At 36.4% G+C, this 27,153-nt stretch overlaps 1 non-coding gene across 1 annotated transcript; it reads left to right on the top strand.

Moving 5' to 3' along the window:
* Positions 1-10,829: 10,829 nt before the first annotated feature.
* Positions 10,830-10,936, top strand: LOC141694294 (small nucleolar RNA R71). Its single transcript, XR_012563614.1, has one exon. It is a non-coding gene; the product is annotated as a small nucleolar RNA R71 (small nucleolar RNA).
* Positions 10,937-27,153: the final 16,217 nt, after the last annotated feature.

The raw sequence follows: 27,153 nt of genomic DNA, 5'->3' as shown, positions 1-27,153 counted from the left end.
TCGCTTCATTTTTCTAAGTATCTTAGGTTCATTTTCATTTTCGCCGTCGGCTCCGCTTATGGATTCTACGGTTTCTAATTGCGTGGTCTCGGCTCTGATATTTTTATAAAATTTAAAAATAATTATTTTCACTTGAAATTTTTATGGACGTTAGGAAGCTCAAATTACTACTCTCTGTAAAAATTTCATGATTTATGAACATTCTTAAGTTGATCCTTTATATTTTCAAAGTTCGTAATATGTAGCAGTTTTTGTCGTGTAAATCACTTTTAGTAAAACGGCCATAACTTTTGATCCGTAAATCGGAATCAAGCGATTCAAGCGCCTGAACGATCCTTATAACATTTTCTATCATAATAAAGAGTTAATTTTCAAGAAAATAGAGTTTAAATCTTCGGGACTTTCTGCAGAAACTTAAAGTTACGTTTTGTTCGTTTTAACGAGATTACGTTTACGATCGGAGTTTCGTTTACGCCCTAAATCTTTATACTACCATCAATAATAATCATATCATAATCAAAACAATAACTCCTCTCAAGAACATCATGTTATTGAGGCAACAACAATCAACCTTAAATCTACTTAGCCAAATCATCAAGATTTCAACAATATCACTTCTAAAACTAGGTTTGCAACTAGATACTAAATGGATCTTGAAATTGAATCTTAAATAAAGTTGGGCAAAAGATTTTTACCTTTATTGAAAGCTTGAGATGTGTTCTTGAGGATGGTGGAGTCTTGGAAGTGCTTGGTATGATTTTTGTAACCTGAAACCACCATTGAAATCAAGAAACCAAATAAGAGTTACTATTCATACTATTCACTAGTAACTTTCTTGATTTTATTTCACCCATCAAACCTTGATAAAAAGAGATCAAAGAATTATTATACCTTATTTTGGTTCTTAGGAATCTTGAGAATTAATGGGAGGATTTAACCTTGGCTAGAACTTGAGATTTGATTTTGAATTTCTCCCTTTGATGAAAAAGGCCGAATGGAAGAATGAAGGGGGGAGTTTTATGCTTGCTTCCTTTGGTTGTTTCTAGGAAATGGGATTGGTGATATCTTTATATTGATTGATATTCTCCTAGTATAGAATCCTAGGTTTATTCCTTGTTTCCAAATTCATGGACATATCTTAAGTAGCTTCCTAGTTTACAAGCTAAGCTACATGTTCTAACTTCCTTAGCACACTATTTGATTAGCCTTGCTTGATCATCCTATATCTAGCTCACTATTTGATAAAGTAACCATGGTTACTTTCTTACCATGGTTAGTTAGTGCGTTACATTTATTTAATCGTTTATGCATTCGCTCGGTCGCTTAAACGTTTTCGTAATACTTCCTCGTAAATGGTTCGCGACGTAATTCCTTTCGTATTTATTCCTTATGTTTTGAATTATCATACTTGGATATAAATCCGTAGGGTTTTAATCTTGTAATTGTATTGGGATTCCCGTAATCCTTGATGAGTCGTATATATGGTCGTTTTTCAAAGTTCGTTTTCTTCGAAAACTAATAGCGTTTACATACACTCATTTGGTACATATAATCATAATATCAACTCTGAAACTCATTTTCTCATGCACTACATAATGTGGGCTCAAAAGTTTTTCCCGTCCGTCAGGGTTACTATTCATTCAACGTTTTACAAGGTCTCAAAAATTCGAGTTATTACAGAGGATCCAGTTCTAGATATCAACTTCCATCTGCAAGGAATTGGACTAAAGCACATACACCTGATTTAATCATTGGAGATCCTGAAGCAGGTGTCAGAACTAGAACTGCAACTTCAAATGAATGTCTCTATCATTCTTTTCTATCTCAGAATGAACCAAAGAAAGTGGAAGAAGCTCTTCAAGATGCTGATTGGGTGCAAGCAATGCAGGAAGAGTTAAATGAATTTGAAAGAAATAAAGTCTGGACCCTAGTGCCAAGACCAAAGAACAGATCAGTTGTTGGTACAAAATGGGTGTTCAGAAACAAAACTGACAGTGATGGCATAATTACAAGGAATAAAGCAAGACTGGTTGCTAAAGGCTACTCTCAACATGAGGGTATTGATTATGATGAAACATTTGCACCAGTTGCTAGATTAGAAGCCATAAAGATCTTTTTGGCTTATGCTGCTCACAAGAAGTTTAAAGTCTTTCAAATAGATGTGAAAGTGCTTTTCTCAATGGAGAATTGGAAGAAGAGGTATATGTTGAACAATCTCCAGGCTTTGTAGATCCTAAATTTCCCAATCATGTCTATAGGCTTGACAAAGCACTTTATGGCCTTAAGCAAGCTCCAAGAGCATGGTATGAGACTTTAGCTCAATTCCTTCTGGAAAGTGGATTTCATAGAGGCACAATTGACAAGACTTTATTCTACATCAACCATGGAAAGGACTTACTTTTGGTACAGATATATGTTGATGATATCATATTTGGTTCTACTAATTCCAAACTGTGTGAGAATTTTGCAAAGCTAATGCAGTCAAGATATCAAATGAGTATGATGGGAGAACTCAGCTATTTTCTGGGCCTTCAAGTCAAGCAAACTGAAGAAGGCACTTTTATCTGTCAATCCAAGTACACCAGAAATTTACTGAAGAAATTTGGAATGCAAGATTGTTCAACTGCATCCACTCCCATGGCCACTGCAACCAAGTTAGATAAGGATACTGGTAAATCAGTAGATATTACTAACTATAGAGGTATGATTGGCTCCTTACTCTATCTAACTGCAAGTAGACCTGATATCATGTATGCTACCTGTCTTTGTGCAAGATTTCAGGCTGATCCAAGAGAACCTCACTTATTAGTTGTGAAAAGAATTTTCAAGTACCTTAAGGGTACAGCTGATCTAGGATTGTGGTATCCTAGGGAATCAGATTTTAAGCTAATTGGTTACTCAGATGCAGATTTTGCAGGATGCAAAATAGACAGGAAAAGCACTAGTGGAAGCTGCCAATTTCTTGGAGGCATATTGGTTTCTTGGTTTAGCAAGAAATAAAAGTCAATTTCCACATCAACTGCAAAAGCAGAATATATTGCTGCAGGAAGCTGTTGTGCACAGATTCTTTGGATGAAGAATCAGTTACTGGATTATGGGTTAGAATTTTCTAAAATCCCTATTTACTGTGATAATCAAAGTGCTATTGCTATGACATGTAATCCAGTTTAACACTCAATGACAAAGCACATCAGCATTATGTACCATTTCATAAGGGAACATATGGATGAAGGTACAGTGGAATTGCATTTTGTTCCCACAGATCAACAGCTAGCAGATATCTTCACAAAACCACTATGTGAATCTACTTTTATAAAATTGGTAAATGAACTCGGAATGGTTTCAGGTTCTTTCTCTAAATCTGCTTAGTTTTTGTTCTCATGCATCAGACTTTATGATCAGTGTTTACAGATTGTATTATCTATATGTAATATGTGCTTAATTTAAAAATTCATTAAATGCTGATTGTTATCTGATGAGGTTTAATATACTCTGATAAGTGTTTTGAATGTTCTGTGGCTATTCAATCCAATGAGGATAACTGTGCTAGATGCTGACCTAGTAGTCTTTAACATAATAGAAATCCCATGTTTGAATTAGTTGTTTATGTGGAAACTCATTAACACAAGCAGATTTTGATATTGAGCTTGGTCTAGTTTACTTTGTGTATCTTATTACTAAGTCACAAACTAGATTCTTGTTTCTTACCAGTCAAATTCTGATGTCAGTAAATCTTAAGAATGAACTAAGTGATGATAAGCTTCACTTATCAAAAGAAAAAAAAATCAGGTACTCCTTTGAGATCTAGAGTAAAAATATGGAAGGGAAGACCCAAGTGCATTGCTGGTATTAAGTAATATGCATTAGAAAATCAAAAAAAATTCTTGGTGAACTTTCACACTCTATGATTACTGGAGAAATACTCTGAATACAACATAAATTCTGATAAGCAGTCGTGAATCACTTACACTGAGAAGCCACTGTAAAAAGGAATTTCAAAAGATGCATAAAATGAGCACAAACAGTTGAGGTGGACTCTTGTATAAATTTGTTCTATAGTAGACAACATGACTGATGACAGATTTTAAGCATTTTTCTGAGTTATGCCTTATTTCTAAGATGTACTGAAGTTGATTAGACTTTAATCTTTATCTGATATTTTGTTGAATGCACACACTTTCACTCCATAAGAATGATGAAAATTACTGTGGTGATTAAGTTGTTTTTGACAACAGTTAAGTGTCATTTGCATAAATTCTGAAGACAAGTTATGATGGAAGTTCTGATGATTAAACTCTAAAGAAAACAAGTCAGTATTTGTATGAAGAATCACAGGAAAAGATATTCACTTTTTGAGTACAGAAGCCATGTTCTGATGACTGTTAAAATCTGATATAAGTTAAGTTCTGATATTAAATCCTGATGGAATCTTTGATGTTTACGTGGCATTTTTCTTTACTTGACTTATTTATGGCAAAATCTGAAACAGTCATATTTAAATCAGAATAAATTTGGGTGAGATAAAAACAGTCATAATCATTATAGGTTAGTGGTTAACGTGTATGTCTTGAAAAAATGCATGTGCACAGTAATTGTTAATTATTTCCCGTGCCCATTAACTCTTGCTTTAGATCTTTTACTGACTGTTATTATTATACATCAGTCTAGGGAGTCGAGGGATCATTATTTTTACTTGTAATTGTTAAACAGTCCTCGCGTCCCTTGGTATTCTATTGGCTATTTAAACCGACTATTCATCCCAGCCAAAACATCTTTCATTTTCTCACAAACCCAATCTCTTTTTATTCTCATCAACAAAAATGGTTCGTTTCAACTTGTTCCTGAACTATGAATCTTTCAACATCAAGTTGAGTTGTGATGATTGGCAACAGGAGTGGCATGTCACCGCCATTCCTGAAGAGCTCTGGAATTCAGTTCCATAAGAGGTCGACACAGACCTCTTGTTCTTTTCGATGGAATACCACCTCCATCTTGATCGGTTGGAAGAAGAAATGAGAGAAGCTCTCCGTCAGCAAGAACGGATCATCCGTCTTGCAGTTCTCTTCGTCAGCAGCAGAAGGAGCTAGTCGATAGGTTTTCTTAGACTAGGACTAAGGTTGTTGATGTTAAGAATCTTAGAATAGGACTATCTTGTAATTTTTCATGTAATTGATAAATTTCATGAAATGTACTCATCTGATATATTTATGAAATTTCCTTTAAATTGCAAGATTTGGTCTTTATTTCTTAAATTATGTGATTGTGCATGTTTTAATTGCAATTTGTTAATCTTTACTTCATCGATTTTTAACTTTATCCTGTGATGAATGATTTGATTCAATTATGGTCAATAATAAATTTTGATGATTTGAGGAAACAATTGAAGCACGAGTTCATGCATCTGAACCTGTGATAATTGAAGCTGAGAATGTTACTTCTCAGAAAGAGAAAACAGCTCAAAGTTCTGATACTTTGAAAATGAAATCTATAAATTCTGATGCTGCTGAAGCAACTCCTTCATTGGCAAGGAGATTGAAGAAAATGAAGGCTAGGAGGTATTTGGTTAAGGCTATATTAGTCGATACTGAAGAAGCTGAGGAAGGGGATCAGGAATCTCTGATCTCAAAAAAACAAATTATCATTGAAGCTCTTCCAGCTCAAGCCAAAGACACTGCTAATGACACAGTTGTTACCCTTCATGTCTCTCCTATTAAAGCTATAGATGATGCTAAAGAATAAACTGATAATTATGAAACAGATATTCATAATTTGAATATACCTGAAGTTCTTTATCTGGAAGCTCCATCTACATCAAAGACACCAGCTCTAGAGATAAATTCGGCTGATCAGAATTTAGATAATGTTATTTCTGAATCTCCAGTTGCTTCACACACTGTTGAGCTATCAGAACAGAATGAGTCTTCCTCAAGTTCTGATGACAGTGTTTCTGTTGAGACTCCAGTACCTACTCTGGGCAAGGAAGAATTGGTGAAGAAATTTGTTGAAAAGGAAGCACCTATTCCTTGGGAGGATACTCACAGAGGTGTTGAGTGGACCAAGAAGTGGAATGAATCAGATTTTATTCCATGTTCTAAAATTCTGACAGAGCATATTGCAAAAGCTGATGAGTTGCTCACAAATGCTGATTTCAAGACACAACTCAAGATCACAGCTCTGTCTAAAAAACATCTTCAAGGTCTACATACTTCTACTCATGAAAAGGTTGATACACTCAGGGAACAAGCTGATAAGTTCAATCTACAGATCAAGCTTGACAAGAACATGTATATCAGACCTATTTCAAATGCTCACCTAATCAAGAACTGAAGAAAAAGGATGATAAAGGTGATGACTAGGGAAACTCTGAAAAGTGCAGAGGTCAAAGAAAAGTTCAAGGAAAATCTTCTATTCAGAATAAGTCAAGTTCTGATGCTGTGAATGCTCAAAGATTGAAGTCAAGTGGTGATAAGCAAAGTCTGATGTCAAGTTCTGATATTCTGATTCAGTCAGGATCTGAAGACTCTCAGAAGTTTTTACAAACTCTGAAGTTAAAAGAGAAGCAGACTACTGTTTATTATAAAGATCCTAAAATCCAGACACTTGATGAGGAGATAGCAAGAAGATTATTTCTGAAACACAATCCAGGAATGGATTTAGAAACTCTCAAGGAGGAAGAAGCTAGATTTGCTGCTGAGAAGATAAATCCTAAGTCTAAAGCTTCTGATGCAAAGAAACCTCCAAGGCCTAAGGAAAAAGGCATTGTGATCAAGGAAAAGTTAAATTCTGAAACTTTAAAGTTCAAGACTAGATCACAGATCGAGAGTGATCCCAAAGACAAAGGGAAAGGAAAAATTTATGAACCAACCAAGTCACTGAACTTGAAAACTTCTCAAGATCTGATGAAACCAGTGTGTAAAATGGTTCAAGTAACTGATGATAATCTTGTTGAAGATGAAACTGTTCAAATTCTGAAAAGAAGAAAGATAAATGAAGACTCTAAAATAACCTCTGACACTGCTCAAGTTGTTGTTCAGAATAAAGGACAAGAAGGTACAGAAGAAACAACAAATTCTGATCAAGCTATCAAGACATCAACTACTGACAATGCTCAAGTTGATTTGGATAAAATGACAATTGCTGATAAGAAGAAGCTGTTATGGAAGAAAGCTACTCCAGTTGAACCAAAATCCAATCTCATGATTAATCAACTTGCTACATTTGGGTTGAAAGCCAAGCAACCTAGAGATAGAGCTGGATTAGGTTCTGACGAAGAGAAGATTCAAACAGGAGTAGAGGTTACTCTAAGAGATCCTTTCATATTGACATACAAACCATATGAACAAATCAAACAAAGGCACCTTGACAAGGTGTTGTCTGCTCAAGTTGTGATAGATGCTCATGATAAGGAGAATCTAAAAGAGAAATTGATCTTATTTCTCAATGATGGAAGGACTTATAGATTAGCTGATACTGATGTATTAAAGAAGTTTATTAGAGAACTTTAACATATTCACTATCTTCTGGAAGTAAAATCTGATGTTACAAGAAGATGGTCAGAATACATTTTGAAGGCTATAAGAGATCTATTCTGAATCTCTGGTACAAAGACTTCTCATTACAGTCCAATGATTACTGAAGGTGATGGAAGAGAAATTCCTATACTGAAGAATGCTGTTAAGGTGGAAGTTATTCTGAAAGGAAGATGCTTATGTTATAATGAAAACTCTTCACATCCTAAGGTTATCAGACTTGATGATGGACTTGAAAAAACATCCATTCAAGCTCTCAGAATAGCCATTTATCAAATTGGTGATAGTAAAGAAGAAGAACTGATGCAGGTCAAAGCACGGTTAGCTGAAGTTCTGAAGAAAGCTGAAGATAATCTGATAAATGATTTTGTTAAGAATCATTATGGATTCAGTTTGATTCAGTGATGTTGGTAAAGCTGGATGTTTTGTAATTTATAATTAATAGTCTTATTAAACTCTTATTGCATTTGAACTTAAATGATTTTGACATCATCAAATCTATTAACTTGTATATTCTTGCATAATTTACAAGTTGGGGGAGATTGTTGAATATATTTGAGATGTCATGTCTAATATGTTTCATGTTTAGTTTTCAGATCTTAACTAACAGGAAATATCAGTTCTTACTGGAATCAGGACTTACTGGAAGTCAGGACTTAAGGATATCAGGACTTAGATTATCAGAAGATAATATCAGAAGATGGATATCAGAACTTAATTACTGGAGGACTAATAGTTAAGGAAGGAAGCTGATTTACAGGAAAGAAGATCGAGACTAATATAAGAAGAAGATATGCATGGAAAGAGTTAGAGGACTAGAAGAATTATATAAGATATCTGATTGATATATTTTAGGAGACAGAATTATATTCCATATCAATTAGAAGTTATCTTGTAACTGTTTGTCTATATAAACACGAACATAGGTTTACTCTATAAGAGTTACGATTATCGAGAAGATCATACAATTATAACCTAGCAGCTTTCGTGATATTTGTTCATCACTGAGAGAGAACAGTTCCATTGTAATAGAGTTTATTATATCGAATATATCTGTTTTCTGTTACTTGTGCTTTAAATCGATTTGATTGTATTCTACACTGTATTCAACCCCCTTCTACAGTATTGTCTAAAATGGGATAATTGAAGCATGCGTCTAGCCACTTGAGAATTTCTTTCTTCACAACCTCCTTCATGATCGGATTTAGCCTTCCTTGTTGCTCAACAGTCGGCTTGCTTCCTTCCTCTAGCAGAATTTTATGCATGCAATAAGAATGGTTGATTCCTTTGATATCTGCTATATTACATCCAATTGCCGATTTGAACTCTCTTAGAATTCTCAAGAGCTTTTCCTCATCACTACCTGAAAGGTCAGATGCAACAATAACAGGATAAGTAGATGCATCACCTAAAAATACATACCTCAAGTGTTCGGGCAAAGATTTAAGCTCGAGTGTAGGAGCTTCCTCAATAGATGGCTTGAGACGCTTTGGAGAATTTTTCAGCTCCTCCAATACAAGAGTTTCAAAAGGCATATCCAGCCTTCGCTTCCAAGGAGAAGCATTCAAATATTGCAACTGTTCATCACCTTCGTCATCTTCACTATCTGAATCCCCCATCAAGGCTTTCTCTAAGGCATCAGACCTTAGCATTTGATCAAGCTCTGAAGTAACCACAGATTCGACCACTTCCACCTTAAAGCACTCATCTTCATCAGTAGGGAATTTCATGGCATTAAAAACATTGAAGGTCACATCCTGATCCTGAACTCGCATAGTGAGCTCACCCTTCTACACATCAATCAAGGTTCGGCCAGTAGCCAAGAATGGTCTTCCCAATATTATGGGAATCCTTTTATCCTCCTCGAAATCAAGAATTACAAAGTCAGTAGGAAAGATGAGTTTGTCCACCTTGACCAAGACATCCTCCACAATGCCTCGTGGATATGTAATAGAACGATCAGCCAACTACAAGGACATATATGTAGACTTTGGATCAGGTAATACCAACTTCTTGAAGATAGACAAAGGCATTAGATTGATGCTAGCTCTCAAATCACATAAACACTTGTCGAATGACAATTTTCCGATGGTGCAAGGAATAGTGAAACTTCCAGGATCCTTAAGCTTCAGATGCAACTTCTGTTACAGTACAACATTACATTCCTCCGTAAGAGAAACAGTCTCTAAGTCATTGAGATTCACTTTCCTTGAGAGAATTCCTTTCATAAACTTTTCATATCTAGGCATCTGTTCAAGAGCTTCAGCGGAAGGTATGTTGATGTGAAGTTTTTTGAACACCTCTAGAAACTTAACAAATTGCTTATCCAACTTTTGCTTCTACAACCTCTTAGGAAAAGGAGGTGGAGGATATACCTGTTTCTCCCCTGTATTACCCTTAGAAGGAGTGTGTTCCACAGTTTTCTTCCTTGATTCTACTTCTGCTTCCTTCTGCACATCTTCTTCCGCCACAACTTCAGCTTTTGGAACTTGAGATTTTTCGGGGTTCGCAACCTTCCAAGACCTTAATGTAATTGCCTTGACCTTCTCCTTAGTTTCCCTCTTGCCTATAACTTTTGTATCACTAAGGAGTGTACCAGGTTGTCGATTCAGCAAGGCACTGGAAATCTGCCCAATTTGATTCTCCAAGGTCTTAATAGAAACCGCTTGGCTATTGCACATGAGCCTCAACTCTTCCAATTCAGATTTTTCATTAGATTGACTTGTACTTCCATGAGGTAGTTGTTGAAGTTGGAGTTGTTGTCTTGGTGCATATTGCGGTTTTTGAAAACCAAGAGGGTTGAATTGCTTTGCTGCATACTGCTGATAAGGTTGTTGTACCGCATTCTGATTGTTGCTCCAGCTGAAGTTAGGATAATTGTGATTATTGGGATGATAGATGGCTGGCGCTGGTTGCTGTGACCTCTAAAAGTTGCTTACGAGCTGAGCTGATTCACTAGATATAGCACACTGCTCCATCTCATGCGCACCAACACAAAGCTCACAGACACTTGTGATCTGATTAACTCCATAATTAGCCAAAAAATCCACCTTCATTGTTAACGCCTGAAGCTGAGCAGTTATAGCAGTAGTTGTATCCACCTCCAAAATTCCTGCAACCTTTCCTTGAGTTAGTCTCTGAGTTGGGTTCTGGTATTCATTAGCAGCCATCAGTTCAATCAACTTATAAGCTTCATTGTAACTTTTAGCCCATAAGGCTCCACCTGATGCTGCATCGAGCATGGGTCTAGACTGTGCTCCCAAACCATTATAAAAGCAGTTGATAATCATCCAGTCAGGCATCCCATGATGAGGACACTTCCTAAGCATCTCCTTATATCGCTCCCAAGCTTCACACAAAGATTCTCCCGATTGCTGCGCAAATTGAGTAAGAGCGTTTCTGATTGTAGCTGTCTTCGTCATAGGGAAGAATTTAGTAAGAAACTTCTGAGAAAGATCTTCCCAAGTAGTAATAGAGCCTGGTGGTAGAGAATGCAACCAACACTTAGCTTTATCCCTCAGAGAGAATGGGAAAAGCCTCTGCTTTATAGCATCTTCAGTAATATTGTTGAAAATGAAAGTGTCACCGATCTCGATGAAATCTCTGATGTGCATGTTCGGATCTTCCGTTGGAGAACCCCCAAACTGGAATGAGTTATGCACCATCTGAATCGTGTTAGATTTGATCTCAAAATTGTTAGCCGCGATGGCTGGTCTGATAATGCTAGACTGAATGTCATTGATCTTCGGTTGAGAGTAATCTATCAAAGCTTTCAGGTTTGCTACTGGTTGATCTCCCATTGCAACGATCGCTTCTTCTTCAACTTTCTCAACTTCTTTAAAAACTTCTTCCATTACGTCAACTTCTTCCAGTGCTTCCTTACGAGATTGAGAACGTATTCGCATACATGATCTCTAGAGTACCTGAAACACCAACAAGCAAACAAGTAAAATATCCGAGTCAGTGAACTTTAACAACCACTGAGACCCCGGCAGCGGCGCCAAAAACTTGTTAAGGCGAAAACACGCGCTAAAATTACACGCAAGTATATGAGTTTGCAAGCAGTATAAGATATAAATCAGATTCGTTCCCACAGAGACTGGTTTAGGTTAACTTCAATTTATGCACTTATGCAACAATGTATGGTTATAGTTCAATGCTAGGACAATAACAAGTTGAGATGTTTATTAACTAAAATATTAACTAACATGCAAATAACTAAGAGATTAAAAGGTTAATTTAACTATATGAGACAAACATGGGATTCTAACTTCATTAAATACTTCATTCAAAGTCATTGTTCTTAACCTTAACATGCAATGGTGATGACAACTAATCAGATAACACGAAACTAGTAAACGCCAACTTTCGTTGTACGAATACCCTACTACCAGACATCCAAAAAAGAGATAGAAGCTGAATAGACACCAATTATGTTGAGACCCTGTTATTCCTTAAAAATACAATAAGAATTACAGAAGAGGGGGTTGAATGTAATTCTGGCTTCTTTTTGAGATTTTCAAACAGTTCTAACTTAATACATATAACAGTGTTTGATTTGCTAAAGTGCAGAATAGATAGATAATTAAAATCAACACACTAAGTAATAAAACACAAGTTTTAAAACTTTCTGGTGGATTTGAATGTATCCACTAGATATATATATATATATATATATCAGTTTGAGAACTCTGTGAAGCTCTGAATAGCTCACAACTGCTTTACAAGTAGAACAAACAAACTATAGAGAAATTCTTACAAAATACAGCTTGATATGTTTCTCTGGAAAATGTATTTGCTTAGTTGAATATTCTACTTGCTACACTTGGTTTATATATCACCAATTTTACATGACAGTAAGACAGGATAATAAAACAAAATATATCTAATCTAACTCCATGCTACTTCACTACTCTATTCCAGCATCTTTGAATATCTTCACATTTGCATGAAAATGGTAATGCTTCTTTGTTCTCCAAATCCTGCTCAACAGGCTGCCACATTCCTTTTACAAACACCCAACGCATGTGACGGTGTTGTCACTGTCAACAGCTATTTTGAATTTGATCATCCGTCGGGACTATGTTTGTCATCCATCAGGAGTCTGGATGATTCTCAGTCGGGAGTCTTGTAGATCATCCATCGAGAGTCTATCTGTCACTTGACTCTATTTCACTTAAACAGAATTACAAGACATCTCATATTTACAATTGGTCAACCTATTATGCATATCAATCTAGTAATCAACATGACTTAGATAACCCTATACAATCTACTAGACTAAAACATGTTGTTTGCAGAAATGTGCTACAATATTTATTTGTTACATAAGCTACACTCTCGATGGATGTCAAATTATCATCCGTCGGGACTATAAAGTTTATATGTCGGGACTATATTAGATCATCCGTCGAGAGCTACAAATTTCACTAAGTTAAATCTACTAAGGTGTTTTGTTTAACTTATCATCAAGTTCACAACATATTCCTAACAGACCCTATATGTCTATAGAATTTGACAACATAAAGGTTTAATGCGCAAGTTACCTAACAGGATTACATAGGGCAAGTAAGATGGTTAAAATTACCTACGAATCATGCATAACAAATACATGAACCTATGCTAGCATGGCAAGTTCTAAACCTCTATATTCACCGTCGCTTCAATAGAGATTAACACGCTATCTTATATGTTCGCGACGCACATAAGACGAATAAGCACAACCAATACTAGGATATCATACAATCACCACACACTTAGGTATCAAAACAATTAACTATAGAAATCCATAAGTAAATCCGTTATAACCCTACGATAACGATTAGTTCATAACCGAACTCATCGTCACCATGGATTCCAATGAAAGCTTGGTAAATAAACTAAGATAAACGAGGTCTGAAATAACTGAATATAATAACAAAGTACGTTAACAAAAGTATTATGTTCAAACAACAAAGAAAACAAGCATCCAAGATTACAACTTAAGCAAAGAATCACAAGTAAAAACAAGATCTTCTTCACCTTCGTTGTATTGTGCTATTAGGTCTTCTTGTTTCTCTCTCCTTGCTCTTCTATATGGAAAACGTCTTTTTATTGGTATTTATAGGCTTCTGGACGACCTAGGCCTTCAAACGCTCAAAATTCAAGTCAAATCAGGATTCTGAGAAATCGACCTAGTGCGGCCGCCCCCAGATCGAGCGCAGCCGCCCTGAAGTTCTGCCAAACGGGCGCAACTGCTCCCAAGTGTAGCGCGTCAGTCTCCTTGCTCGACCTAGGTCTTCTTGCTGCTCTCTCCTTGCTCTTCTAATTTTTCTTGTTTCCTTGACTTCTCGTGCTGGTTTCTTTCGCGCCATCGACTGAGGCTCCATCCTAACACTCTTTCAAGCATAAAACATGTGAAATGTACTCCTTCTTTCGAATATGCTTTGCAAATGCAAAACACTACAAAAAAACATATAAAAACACAAATAACTTGAGTACAAAACACCATTTCGAGCCTTTACGAAGCGTTCTAAGTGGATATAAATGTCACTTAACACAAAGGGCTGTCATGATGCGATTGAAAACATGAGTGTAATAACCCCAATTTTTGGAAATTTTTGAAACCCTTATGAATAATGTTTTTGCTGAATGAGAAAACTGTTCATGCCATGCTATGTAGGGGTTCTGTTATTGATCTTATGTGATATTATTAGTACTCTATGTGGTATATAAGTGTATGTAAAGATCGTCAGAATCCAATTCTGAACACTTTGATTTTCCCGGAAATCCACTAGATACGGAGAGAATTGAGTATAAGGTAACAGGATAAAAAGGATTTAAATTAAAGGATTATAAGAGAGGATCATAAAAGGAATATAATATATTGAGAAAGGTTAAGGGAACCTAAGTAATAAGATCCCGGGTATGATCCCTCAAACGATAAACGAGAACGAAAGATAAGCGAACCGTAAAACAAATAAGTGACCAAGAGACAAGCTTGTACAAGAAGCCAGGGATTGTGACATCATCAAACCACAAGGTGTGGACAAGTGGGAGCATTATGACATGTGCAAGGTGACATAGGCATGACAAGAAAGGAAGGAGATGTGGTGACTTTTTAACCACACAAAATCAAGGGCAACTAGGTAATTTACTAAATCAAACACAAAAACCAAGCCAACCAAGCCAAGCAAAATCATTTTCATCAAAATCAAAAAGAAACCAAGGCATGGTTCATCATGCTCTCGGCTTTTACTATTGCAAATGGGCAAAAATTTCAAAAATTCAAGATCCAAGCTTCCTAAATTGGTGAGTAAATTCCCTAATCATCTTCATGCTTAGTTAGGGCTATATCATGAGTTTAAGCCATTAATTCCTTCTCAATATTCTTCATTTAATCAAAGAAGAAGACTATGAATAGTGTTTTCAAGTTTTTAACTTGAAGTTTTTCTTGTTTTTCTTGAAGATCCAAGCTTTCCTAAGACTTCTCAAAGCTTCTTAAAGCTTCTTAAGGCTTCCTAGCTCCTCCCACCACTTCAAGGAAGGTATACCATCTCCAAACCCTAGATCCCTATGTATTATAAGATGATTTTAATTAGTAGGATGATATTGTAGCTTGTTGTTGTGATTTAGAGTTTGGGATTTGGAATGGTAGTGAAATGGAATGGTAAATGTTGTGGTTTTGATTAAAAGAACTTAAGTATGATTAAAGTTAAGCTTAGGCATAAGTATGAATGATTAAATTGAATTGGTTGGGGTTGTTATGATGTGATAAGGATGGATGTTGGTTGTATGTTGGATTTGAGGTTGGTTTGTGGTTGGTTTTGAATGGCTTAAAATTGGGAAATCGCGTAAACATAGCCGTCGTAACGTCCGATTTTCTTTGGACTGTTTTTGTGCATAGCATTAGGACCCGAGAACACTCTGCTAGATTATTACCACTGCCATGTTTAGATAGCTCATGTTACGAGCTTCGTTTTGATATGTAGTTCGTTCGATTCCGATGCACGGTTTAGGAGAAACGACCGTTTCAAGTAACGGCGTTTCGCGAACGAAACTTTTTCCCTCGCTTTACTTTGAAACATAGGTTAAAGACCAAAAAGGGTTAATTAATGTATGAAACATTTATGGTAAGTGTGTTAGGCAGTTGGTAAGACACTCGCGAAGGAATCGCTTTAAAACTCGTAAAGGTTAAATTATTAAAAATGGTGGAGCCGAGGATACCCGAGTGACTTAAGCAAATCAGTGAGCGCAAAACAAGCGTTAGAGTCTAAGTTAGTTAAAGTATAGATTTACAAGTGATTTTGGTTTAATTCCAACTTACTTGTTGTTTATAGGTTACCAGACTCGTCCCGAGCCTTTTATCACCCCAAGTCGCTCAGGCAAGTATTCTATCCGTTATACTGTTGTTGTGATGTATACATTTGTATATGCATGATCTTGCGATAAATGCATATTGGTTATTTAGCAAATTCTTGCGATATATTGTAGCATGTGATATGGTATATATGCATGCCTGTTTCATATTCTTGAAATATATATCTGTTGGTTCAGTTGATAATACCTATGCTAGAGAATAGCGGTAACTTGCATATACCCTTAGTATAGGGACCCAAAGGTGAAAATATTTTCTAAAACCGGGAGTCGAGGATCCCGAGTAGATTTTGTATATATGGATATGGATATGGATATATATATATATATTTATATATATATATGGTTATAGTTTCCAAACTATTAATCGAATAAGGTTTATTCGATAACTTTAACTTTATTATTTATTGAATATTATTTGAATATTCATTCGAGGGCTTATGACTCTTTTATATTATTTAATGAATATTATTTGAATATTCATTCGAAGGCTTATGACTCAGTTTATATTATTTAATGAATATTATTTGAATATTCATTTGAGGATCTATGACTCCGATTATTTGTTGAGGTATATTCTTTATTTTATTAAAGAATAAGGTGTCAATAATCAAACTTATTTTCGATTATTCAACTAAAGATAATACTTTCATATAAGTATATCTTTGATTATTTAATACTCGTTTCAAGTATAAGTTTTAATACTTCTACTTCAATTATTTTTATAAAGATAATTCTTTGTGGGAATATTATTTAAATAATAATATTCAGACATTTTCTAAATATACTGGGGACTGATTTACTTCATTAAATCAGTTTTACTCCAAACACTCTTTAAAGTGTTTTCGAGTCTTTAAAATGATTTTCAAAAGTTAGAGGGGATCCCAAAACTATTTTTATATTTAAGATCTTCCTTTTAAAAAGGGGATTTAAATACTCGCTCAAAACCTGGGGGATCCGGCTCGGTGGTGTGTTTTATATTCGCAACAAGGTTGCTGTCTTGGTAAAAGAGTTTTTGATTACTTACCCAATATTCGGGAAGTAAAATTCTTGGAACAAGTTAATCCATTAACAGGCATCGCCTGGGAAATATCGGTGAGTTTTCCTTTCCAACTAGATACGACTTCTTGGTGGAGCCGTATCAATAAGTTTCTACTTGGGGAAAGGGGGAAACGAGCTTTACGTTTCAGAGTCATGGATTTCATCTGAACTAGGAGTGGCGTAAATGGTCGAGTAGCGCCGGCCCAGCCTTATTATATTGGCCCAAATGGCCTGGAAGTTCCGCTAAGGCGGTCCATTCCTTAGGAGTTCAGTGTTCGGTTGACAAGTAAATCCGACAGGTTCTCCTCTACATGTAGAAAATGGTGGGGTTGTACTACTACGACTGATCATCGTAAGTGGTCTTCCTGGCGCGGTAAACTCCCGTAATGAGTTCATCATCCATTTGGATAATTCTGCAACACTACCCGTAGCATTTCGATTGAAAGGCTACTAATGGGTGGTTGCCGAAGCATTGACAGGGTCAAACATTTTTACTGGTGTATCCATTGAATGAAGTATCTCGTAACTTCATCTCTTTTCAAAATATTTCAAAGATCAAATATTTTCAAGTTTTATTTGTGGTCTCATCTATGGGGTGACCTCGTGAATCTTATTATACTTCGAACAGTAGTAGTTCAAGTAGATTTCTAAAAAATGGTATAAGTATAGTGAAGTAATTGGTAACTTCATCTTCTTTTAAAACTTATATCCAGTAAGTAATTACCTTACTCACGATAAAGATTCTAGTAAGTATCCATTTAGATACTTATATTATTGTTATCACTACGTATTATCTTGCGAGCTGTAAGGCTCACTCTTGCTTTATTTCTTCATCACACAACAACAGTTAGGAGAGATGGCCAGACTCCAGCAGACCCAGCGCAAGCGCGTGGGAAGCGTCCCGCGTCTTCCCGTTGATGTTGTAGCTGCTATAGCTGCAGAGGTAGATCCATTGTAGTTCAGACCATTTACTTTTGAGAATCAAATTATGTATAATTATAACTTGTGGCAGATAATGGAAATTAACTGTAAATTTATCAAGTAATCATTTTGGGTTGTAATAACTTTTAAATGGTGGATTCAAAGACTTGTACTTATTTCAATTTCATCTCTGAGACTATAACGGGTTGTGGTGTGTGTTAGTATGGGGTCACAGCATGAGGTTATTTATTATTAATTAAGTGGAGTGATATTGTGGAAAGAAAGACCGTGACAACCCGGATCCCCGACCCCGAATCTGGGGGTGTTACAGAAATGGTATCAGAGCTAAGCGTTATAAACCTCAGAGATGATGGGACGTTAAGATGATAAGTTAACTAAGATAATAAGAACTCTTGCCAAGTTCATAGTCGGGCTACCTAACATAGCACTGACAGTTAAAACCCTTATGGGAACCCTTATAAATATCGTGATAGAAGCGTAGTTCGTTATCGTAGATGGTAGCGGGACTCCGAACCCTGAGGTTGAGGAGCAACAGCGCGATGATGTTTATTACTAATTGGAGATCGGATTGTGGATCCGATAGAGTGTCCTAATGCAGGACCGGATGATGTTGATATTGAGAATGTAACGGTTGAGGATGTTGTCCTAGAAGGGATAGTTGCTGAGAAGGATCCCATGGAGGATCCTGACAAGAATGAATAAAGGACCACTGATGAATTGATGACCATGGTTAGGTCGACTACCAGAGGTAGGATTGGTCGGTCACTACCAGAGGTTCGTTCAAGTTTGTAAAGATAGTAGCCCCTTTAACGCGGCTTACTCATAAGACTGAGAAGTTCGAATAGGCAGAGAAATGCGAGAGCAGCTTTTAAGAACTGAAGCAAAGGTTGGTGACGGCCCCTATGTTGGCGTTGCCGAAGGGAAAAAGGAGATTTTGTGATTTGTAGGTGACGCTTCGCATAAGGAATTAGGGTGCTTCTTATATAGCACAGCAAGATAATCGCGTCTGCGTCAAGACAATTAAGGGAATTTAAAATTCGATATCCCCACCCATGAGCTTGGGCTCGTGGCAATAGTTTTGCCCTAAAGATTGGAGGCACTACTTGTATGGAGAGAAGTGCGAGATTTACCTAAGCCATAAGTACTCTAGTACATTTTCCCGTAGAGAGAGCTCAACATACGCCCGAGGAGGCGGTTAGAGCTAATCAAGAATTATGATTGGGAGATTCTGTATTATTCGGGGAAAGCCAATGTGGTGGCTGATGCCCTTAGTAAAAAGGAGAGACTCAAGATGATAATGACTTTGGGAGGGTTGATAAGAGATTTTGAAAAAAAAAAAATGGAAATAGATATGAAGGTAACCGGAGCCGGTATCGAAAAGTTGTTTGAGATTGCAATACAGCCCGAATTATTGGAAAGGAACATATTATGCCAGAAAAAGTGATGAATGAAGGCAGAGAGCCAACAAATAGATATGAGATTAATACCGAGAGAGATGATAAGGGAATAATGAGGTATTCCTATAGAATTTGGGTTCCAAATGTTTAAGAGCTTAAAGATGAAATCTTAGATGAAAGCTAGTTTGAGGAATAAGAGTTAGAGCAAACCCTGAATGTGATAGTCAGGGAGGACGCCATCAAGATAGAAGGAACCCATAACATAATGAAGTGGAAAATGAGGATTTTAACGTACAAGATAACCCCAAGTATGGGAGAAGGATGAAACATTCCATACTAAGGAAACGGAAAGTCGAGTAAGGAAAGGAGACCCGAGACGGTACTCCAATACGGCAATTCATGGACCTGTCTAAAGAGAACTTAGACTATTATCCCCAACCACCACCCTGAGGGGACAATGCGGCAGGAAATTCTTTCATGACCTTTAAATCGTTAAGCTCTCAGAGTTCCAAGGAACAAGTTGACCTAGTCGAGGCAAGAGCCTAGCTAAAGGAAATATAGGAATCATTTGAGATTCTAAATGATTGACGAATCACAAAAGACTGTTTTTATCACTCACCCTCCTAAGAGAGAGACCACCTGCTGGTGAAAGGACAAGGAAGGCACGGAGCAAGAGATTATAATAAACTGATTAAAGTTCAGCCAATTGTTTTCGGGAAAGTAATTCTCAAGGTTATGGAATAGTGTAAAAGCTTTAGAGCCAGAACAAAGGCAGACGAGTATGATGAATTATGAATCTAAGTTGTAAAAGTTATCAAGATTCATTCTGAAGACACGAATCCAGAATGACGGGATGTTTGAAATCAATGCTTATGTTGTGTTGGTTCATGAAATAACGATAAGAGAAAGAAATATAAAGGCAAGAGAGTTTGAGGAATGATAAGGGAGTTGGGCATGAGGAAACCCTAAAGACTCGTAGGAATAGAAATAGAAGAGTATGTAATCGTCAGGATGAGGGTGATTCACCATGAGTTAAAATTGATGGTTGAAGGCATAAGAGTTATGTATATTTTATCCCCTTTAAGTTGGGAGGATTCGAGGAAACATTGAGATAGTTCGAAGGATAAACAATGAGACGCGGATAGACTGAGGAGACAAGGAAGTAAGAAACTAGGAAAATTGGATGAAGGAAGTGACCTTCAAGAATGAGAAGTATAAGACTGGTGGCATGATACCCAGAAAGGGAGACGCCAGGTATGAAAGATATCCCAACATTGAGGTGACTGTTGAGATAAACAACAAAAGTTTATAACGAATTATTAAGAAGAAGTTCACGTTGAACATGACCAATATCTTCCAGAACATCCATGTTATCATTACCAAATCAGGAAAGAAAAGCGGATGACCATTGTTATCTTTTGGAGGCCATATGGATTGACCTCAATATTGAATAAGGATGCTATTATGAAGTTAGGTATAGACTATCGAGGTGGGAATGATGAATAAGATAATCTATCAAGGATATATGACTTGATTTATCCATGGAAGGATGCAGGTACCTTTTGAAGGTGGAATTAAGGATAGAACATTGGTAACTTAAAATGAATCCTAGGGGAATGCATACAGGTTGGCATTTCACCCTTAATAGGGATAGTATGAGTTTTGACAGTATGAATTGGAAAATATTAAGGTAATGATGACCTTTAAGTATCAGTGGAGAAAATTTTTCAGAAACATATAGATAATGGTTCTAGTATTAGTAAAGGGTATGTTGATATGCCCTGTATCTAGGGAATACAGGAGGAACGAATCAAGGATAACCTTAGAGGTTTTACAAGGAGAAAGGTAATATTCAAAATTCTCAAGAATAGAAATGTTGATAAAGGAAATATGACGTAATTATAATGTTGCCAAGTGGGGCACGTGTTAAACCACGAGAAAGTATGGATCGAACCAGTAAAGGTCGAAATTGTTCAGGGCAATTAGGACCTAAGATAAAAGATGTTCTAAGTATGATTGAGAGTCAGTCATGACAAGTGATTAGCCTCTAAAGACTGAGGCAATAACTTATGGAAAAATGGTGATATTTTTTTCCCATTTGATTTTAAGGAAAACATCTTCACTCAAGCAGTGATCGGAAATAAGGTAGAAAATTTATTTGGAGGTGATTAAAATGACAATGACTGTAAGGAAATTTTACTATCAGGAAAGGCCAAAGAGGTGGCCGACACTTTAAAGGTAAGAGGATAATTATAGGCGCTTGTGCCAAAGGAATGCAGTGATGATGGTTAAAGCTATGAAGGTTGTATTATGGTTTGGAAGATTGACATTCCTTCTGATGACTGTGCAATACCCAACCTTAATAGTAGTTGGTAAAGGTTTAATTTGTGTAATCGCCATGAGCGGGCTATCTATCTTAGAAGGTCCTATCTTGAGAATAATCCAGGACCATGTTTCAAAAAGGACTAGATGAACCCTTGAGTTAATTATTCTATTTAGGGCGTATGATTAAGAATGGTATTAACCTGCTATCGTTGCTTTGATTGAAACTCTTCTGCACTTTTATCTGCTTCATGTCATGAAGGTACGTCAGAGTTTGGAGTGTTCTTCATGAATTGTGATTGGTGGTTATGTTAACTCCTTAGGAGAATTAGATACGAGATGTATGGACTCCGTATGGTTAGTTATTAAGATTTCATGAAAAATGAATGACTACAGTGGGTCAGTGGTGGACCATAGTAAGGCAGCAATGATTCTGCGAGTAGTGAGCTGATTACAACCATGAGAGTTGTATTGGAATGGGTGTTGAGATTGAGTACCACTAATCGGGTCGTGGTAGTGTATAAGTTATCATTGATAGACTAATTAAGTAGAGTATCTACCTAGTGAATTATTATTCTTTCTTATCAATAGAGAGTCGTATTATTATACGAGGAAGGTGGCGGTGCAAGCATAGAATTCAAGTAACGATGATGTCTAGAATGAGATCCCAGATTCGATTTTCGATGTCGAGGGAGTTTCAAAGGTAATTGTGTATAAGCTCGAGGAAGGGCATGGGTCCATAGAATGATGGACGGGATAGCGAAAATATTTAGGCACGTGAAATGCGATGCTATAATACTTGATGTTGATATAAATACATATATGTTTTGTTCTTCTATGACAAACCTCTATAGTTCAGAGGTAGATTCCAAGCCAGATATTTTATGGCAATAAATTTTTTTTTTTATGAATATACAATTCTCTTCAATTCGTTCTTTTCTCTTCTTTTCATTTCATGTAAGCTGAGAAGAACAACCCTTCCAGAAGGGGAGGTATTGCCGAATGACTATCTATCTGTGTGATAGAAGCCGAGTAGGATACCAGCTATTGTTTAATTGCTTGTCAAGTACTAAAGGCTGGCCACCTTCTGTACTAACTATGCGATATAACAAGTGTTCATGATCATAGTGATCTCTCAACAAATTCCTTTACTTCTATATGATTAATCAAACTTTGGAAAATAGAAACAACTGAAAAAGGAGTAATAAAGTGGTGGTAGCATGCGGAATGGGAACACATTCGTGATACTAAGGTTGACGTGGTTATTAAAAGGTTATAGAACGCTAACAAGCAAAAGTATAACCCGTATAATATTAGGAACGGAAGGTAGTAGCGATTACGAACTGGAAAAGAATGGGTATTGAGAAGCAAGAGTTCTAATGATTGGAAGCTATGATGAGAGTCTGTGTAATAGACTTGAAAGAATTTGGAATGATCACTTAATTCGGATTGAGTTATCTTACGACAATAGATCATATGTCATTATCGAGATGTCGCCTTATGAGATCCTTGAGGGAAGACAATGTCGATCTCCCTTATGTTAGGATGAAGTTGTAGAGCGCAAGATGCTCGGACCCGCAGTAGTCCAAAGGACCAAGGATATGATAGATCTAATCAGAGGACGGCTGGTAGTAGCCCAAGATGGACATGATAAGTATGTTGATTTGACACGAAAGGATAAAGATTACGAAATAGGGGACCTAGTAATGTTATAGGTATCCCTTGGAAAGGATTGATGAGATTCGGAAAGAAAGGAAAGCTAAGTCTATAATTTGTTGGACCCTTGGATATATTGAGACGTTTGGGAAGTTAGCATATGAGCTAGCCCTAACCCCGAACATGTAGCAGGTCGTAACGTGTTCCACGTATTAATGTTAAGGAAGTGTAATTCAGATGCCAGACAAATAGGGGCATATGAGCGCATAGACATGCAACCAGACGTAACCTATATGGAGCAACCAGGATGGGTTATAGAGTGAAAAGGAACGAGTGCTTAGGAGAAGGGTTATCAAACTAGTAAGAGTTTGATGGTAGAACCACAATGTGGGAAAATTGACTTGAGAGTTAGAAAGGGCAATACTAAGAAAGTATCCCTATTTATTTCTATATGATTCCGGGACGGAATCCTTTTAAGGAGGGGAGACTGTAATAACCCCAAATTTTGGAAATTTTTGAAACCCTTATGAATAGTGTTTTTGCTGAATGAGAAAACTGTTCATGCCACGCTATGTAGGGGTTCTGTTATTGATCTTATGGGATATTATTAGTACTCTATGTGGTATATAAGTGTATGTAAAGATCGTCAGAATCCAATTCTGAACACTTTGATTTTCCCGGAAATCCACTAGATACGGAGAGAATTGAGTATAAGGTAACAGGATAAAAAGGATTTAAATTAAAGGATTATAAGAGAGGATCATAAAAGGAATACAATATATTGAGAAAGGTTAAGGGAACCTAAGTAATAAGATCCCGGGTATGATCCCTCAAACGATAAACGAGAACGAAAGATAAGCGAACCGTAAAACAAATAAGTGACCAAGAGACAAGCTTGTACAAGAAGCCAGGGATTGTGACATCATCAAACCACAAGGTATGGACAAGTGGGAGCATTATGACATGTGCAAGGTGACATAGGCATGACAAGAAAGGAAGGAGATGTGGTGACTTTTTAACCACACAAAATCAAGGGCAACTAGGTAATTTACTAAATCAAACACAAAAACCAAGCCAACCAAGCCAAGCAAAATCATTTTCATCAAAATCAAAAAGAAACCAAGGCATGGTTCATCATGCTCTCGGCTTTTACTATTGCAAATGGGCAAAAATTTCAAAAATTCAAGATCCAAGCTTCCTAAATTGGTGAGTAAATTCCCTAATCATCTTCATGCTTAGTTAGGGCTATATCATGAGTTTAAGCCATTAATTCCTTCTCAATATTCTTCATTTAATCAAAGAAGAAGACTATGAATAGTGTTTTCAAGTTTTTAACTTGAAGTTTTTCTTGTTTTTCTTGAAGATCCAAGCTTTCCTAAGACTTCTCAAAGCTTCTTAAGGCTTCCTAGCTCCTCCCACCACTTCAAGGAAGGTATACCATCTCCAAACCCTAGATCCCTATGTATTATAAGATGATTTTAATTAGTAGGATGATATTGTAGCTTGTTGTTGTGATTTAGAGTTTGGGATTTGGAATGGTAGTGAAATGGAATGGTAAATGTTGTGGTTTTGATTAAAAGAACTTAAGTATGATTAAAGTTAAGCTTAGGCATAAGTATGAATGATTAAATTGAATTGGTTGGGGTTGTTATGATGTGATAAGGATGGATGTTGGTTGTATGTTGGATTTGAGGTTGGTTTGTGGTTGGTTTTGAATGGCTCAAAATTGGGAAATCGCGTAAACATAGCCGTCGTAACGTCCGATTTTCTTTGGACTGTTTTTGTGCATAGCATTAGGACCCGAGAACCCTCTGCTAGATTATGACCACTGCCATGTTTAGATAGCTCATGTTACGAGCTTCATTTTGATATGTAGTTCGTTCGATTCCGATGCACGGTTTAGGAGAAACGACCGTTTCAAGTAACGGCGTTTCGCGAACGAAACTTTTTCCCTCGCTTTACTTTGAAACATAGGTTAAAGACCAAAAAGGGTTAATTAATGTATGAAACATTTATGGTAAGTGTGTTAGGCAGTTGGTAAGACACTCGCGAAGTAATCGCTTTAAAACTCGTAAAGGTTAAATTATTAAAAATGGTGGAGCCGAGGATACCCGAGTGACTTAAGCAAATCAGTGAGCGCAAAACAAGCGTTAGAGTCTAAGTTAGTTAAAGTATAGATTTACAAGTGATTTTGGTTTAATTCCAACTTACTTGTTGTTTATAGGTTACCAGACTCGTCCCGAGCCTTTTATCACCCCAAGTCGCTCAGGCAAGTATTCTATCCGTTATACTGTTGTTGTGATGTATACATTTGTATATGCATGATCTTGCGATAAATGCATATTGGTTATTTAGCAAATTCTTGCGATATATTGTAGCATGTGATATGGTATATATGCATGCCTGTTTCATATTCTTGAAATATATATCTGTTGGTTCAGTTGATAATACATATGCTAGAGAATAGCGGTAACTTGCATATACCCTTAGTATAGGGACCCAAAGGTGAAAATATTTTCTAAAACCGGGAGTCGAGGATCCCGAGTAGATTTTGTATATATGGATATGGATATATATATATATATATATATTTATATATATATATGGTTATAGTTTCCAAACTATTAATCGAATAAGGTTTATTCGATAACTTTAACTTTATTATTTATTGAATATTATTTGAATATTCATTCGAGGGCTTATGACTCTTTTATATTATTTAATGAATATTATTTGAATATTCATTCGAAGGCTTATGACTCAGTTTATATTATTTAATGAATATTATTTGAATATTCATTTGAGGATCTATGACTCCGATTATTTGCTGAGGTATATTCTTTGTTTTATTAAAGAATAAGGTGTCAATAATCAAACTTATTTTCGATTATTCAACTAAAGATAATACTTTCATATAAGTATATCTTTGATTATTTAATACTCGTTTCAAGTATAAGTTTTAATACTTCTACTTCAATTATTTTTATAAAGATAATTCTTTGTGGGAATATTATTTAAATAATAATATTCAGACATTTTCTAAATATACTGGGGACTGATTTACTTCATTAAATCAGTTTTACTCCAAACACTCTTTAAAGTGTTTTCGAGTCTTTAAAATGATTTTCAAAAGTTAGAGCGGATCCCAAAACTATTTTTATATTTAAGATCTTCCTTTTAAAAAGGGGATTTAAATACTCGCTCAAAACCTGGGGGATCCGGCTCGGTGGTGTGTTTTATATTCGCAACAAGGTTGCTGTCTTGGTAAAAGAGTTTTTGATTACTTACCCAATATTCGGGAAGTAAAATTCTTGGAACAAGTTAATCCATTAACAGGCATCGCCTGGGAAATATCGGTGAGTTTTCCTTTCCAACTAGATACGACTTCTTGGTGGAGCCGTATCAACAAGTTTCTACTTGGGGAAAGGGGGAAACGAGCTTTACGTTTCAGAGTCATGGATTTCATCCGAACTAGGAGTGGCGTAAGTGGTCGAGTAGCGCCGGCCCAGCCTTATTATATTGGCCCAAATGGCCTGGAAGTTCCGCTAAGGCGGTCCATTCCTTAGGAGTTCAGTGTTCGGTTGACAAGTAAATCCGACAGGTTCTCCTCTACATGTAGAAAATGGTGGGGTTGTACTACTACGACTGATCATCGTAAGTGGTCTTCCTGGCGCGGTAAACTCCCGTAATGAGTTCATCATCCATTTGGATAATTCTGCAACACTACCCGTAGCATTTCGATTGAAAGGCTACTAATGGGTGGTTGCCGAAGCATTGACAGGGTCAAACATTTTTACTGGTGTATCCATTGAATGAAGTATCTCGTAACTTCATCTCTTTTCAAAATATTTCAAAGATCAAATATTTTCAAGTTTTATTTGTGGTCTCATCTATGGGATGACCTCGTGAAT

This window comes from Apium graveolens, chromosome 10, assembly GCF_009905375.1.
Source record: "Apium graveolens cultivar Ventura chromosome 10, ASM990537v1, whole genome shotgun sequence".
NCBI lineage: Eukaryota > Viridiplantae > Streptophyta > Magnoliopsida > Apiales > Apiaceae > Apium > Apium graveolens.
The sequence above is the reverse complement of the archived record's forward strand: the minus strand, read 5'-3'. Positions and strand labels throughout refer to the sequence as shown.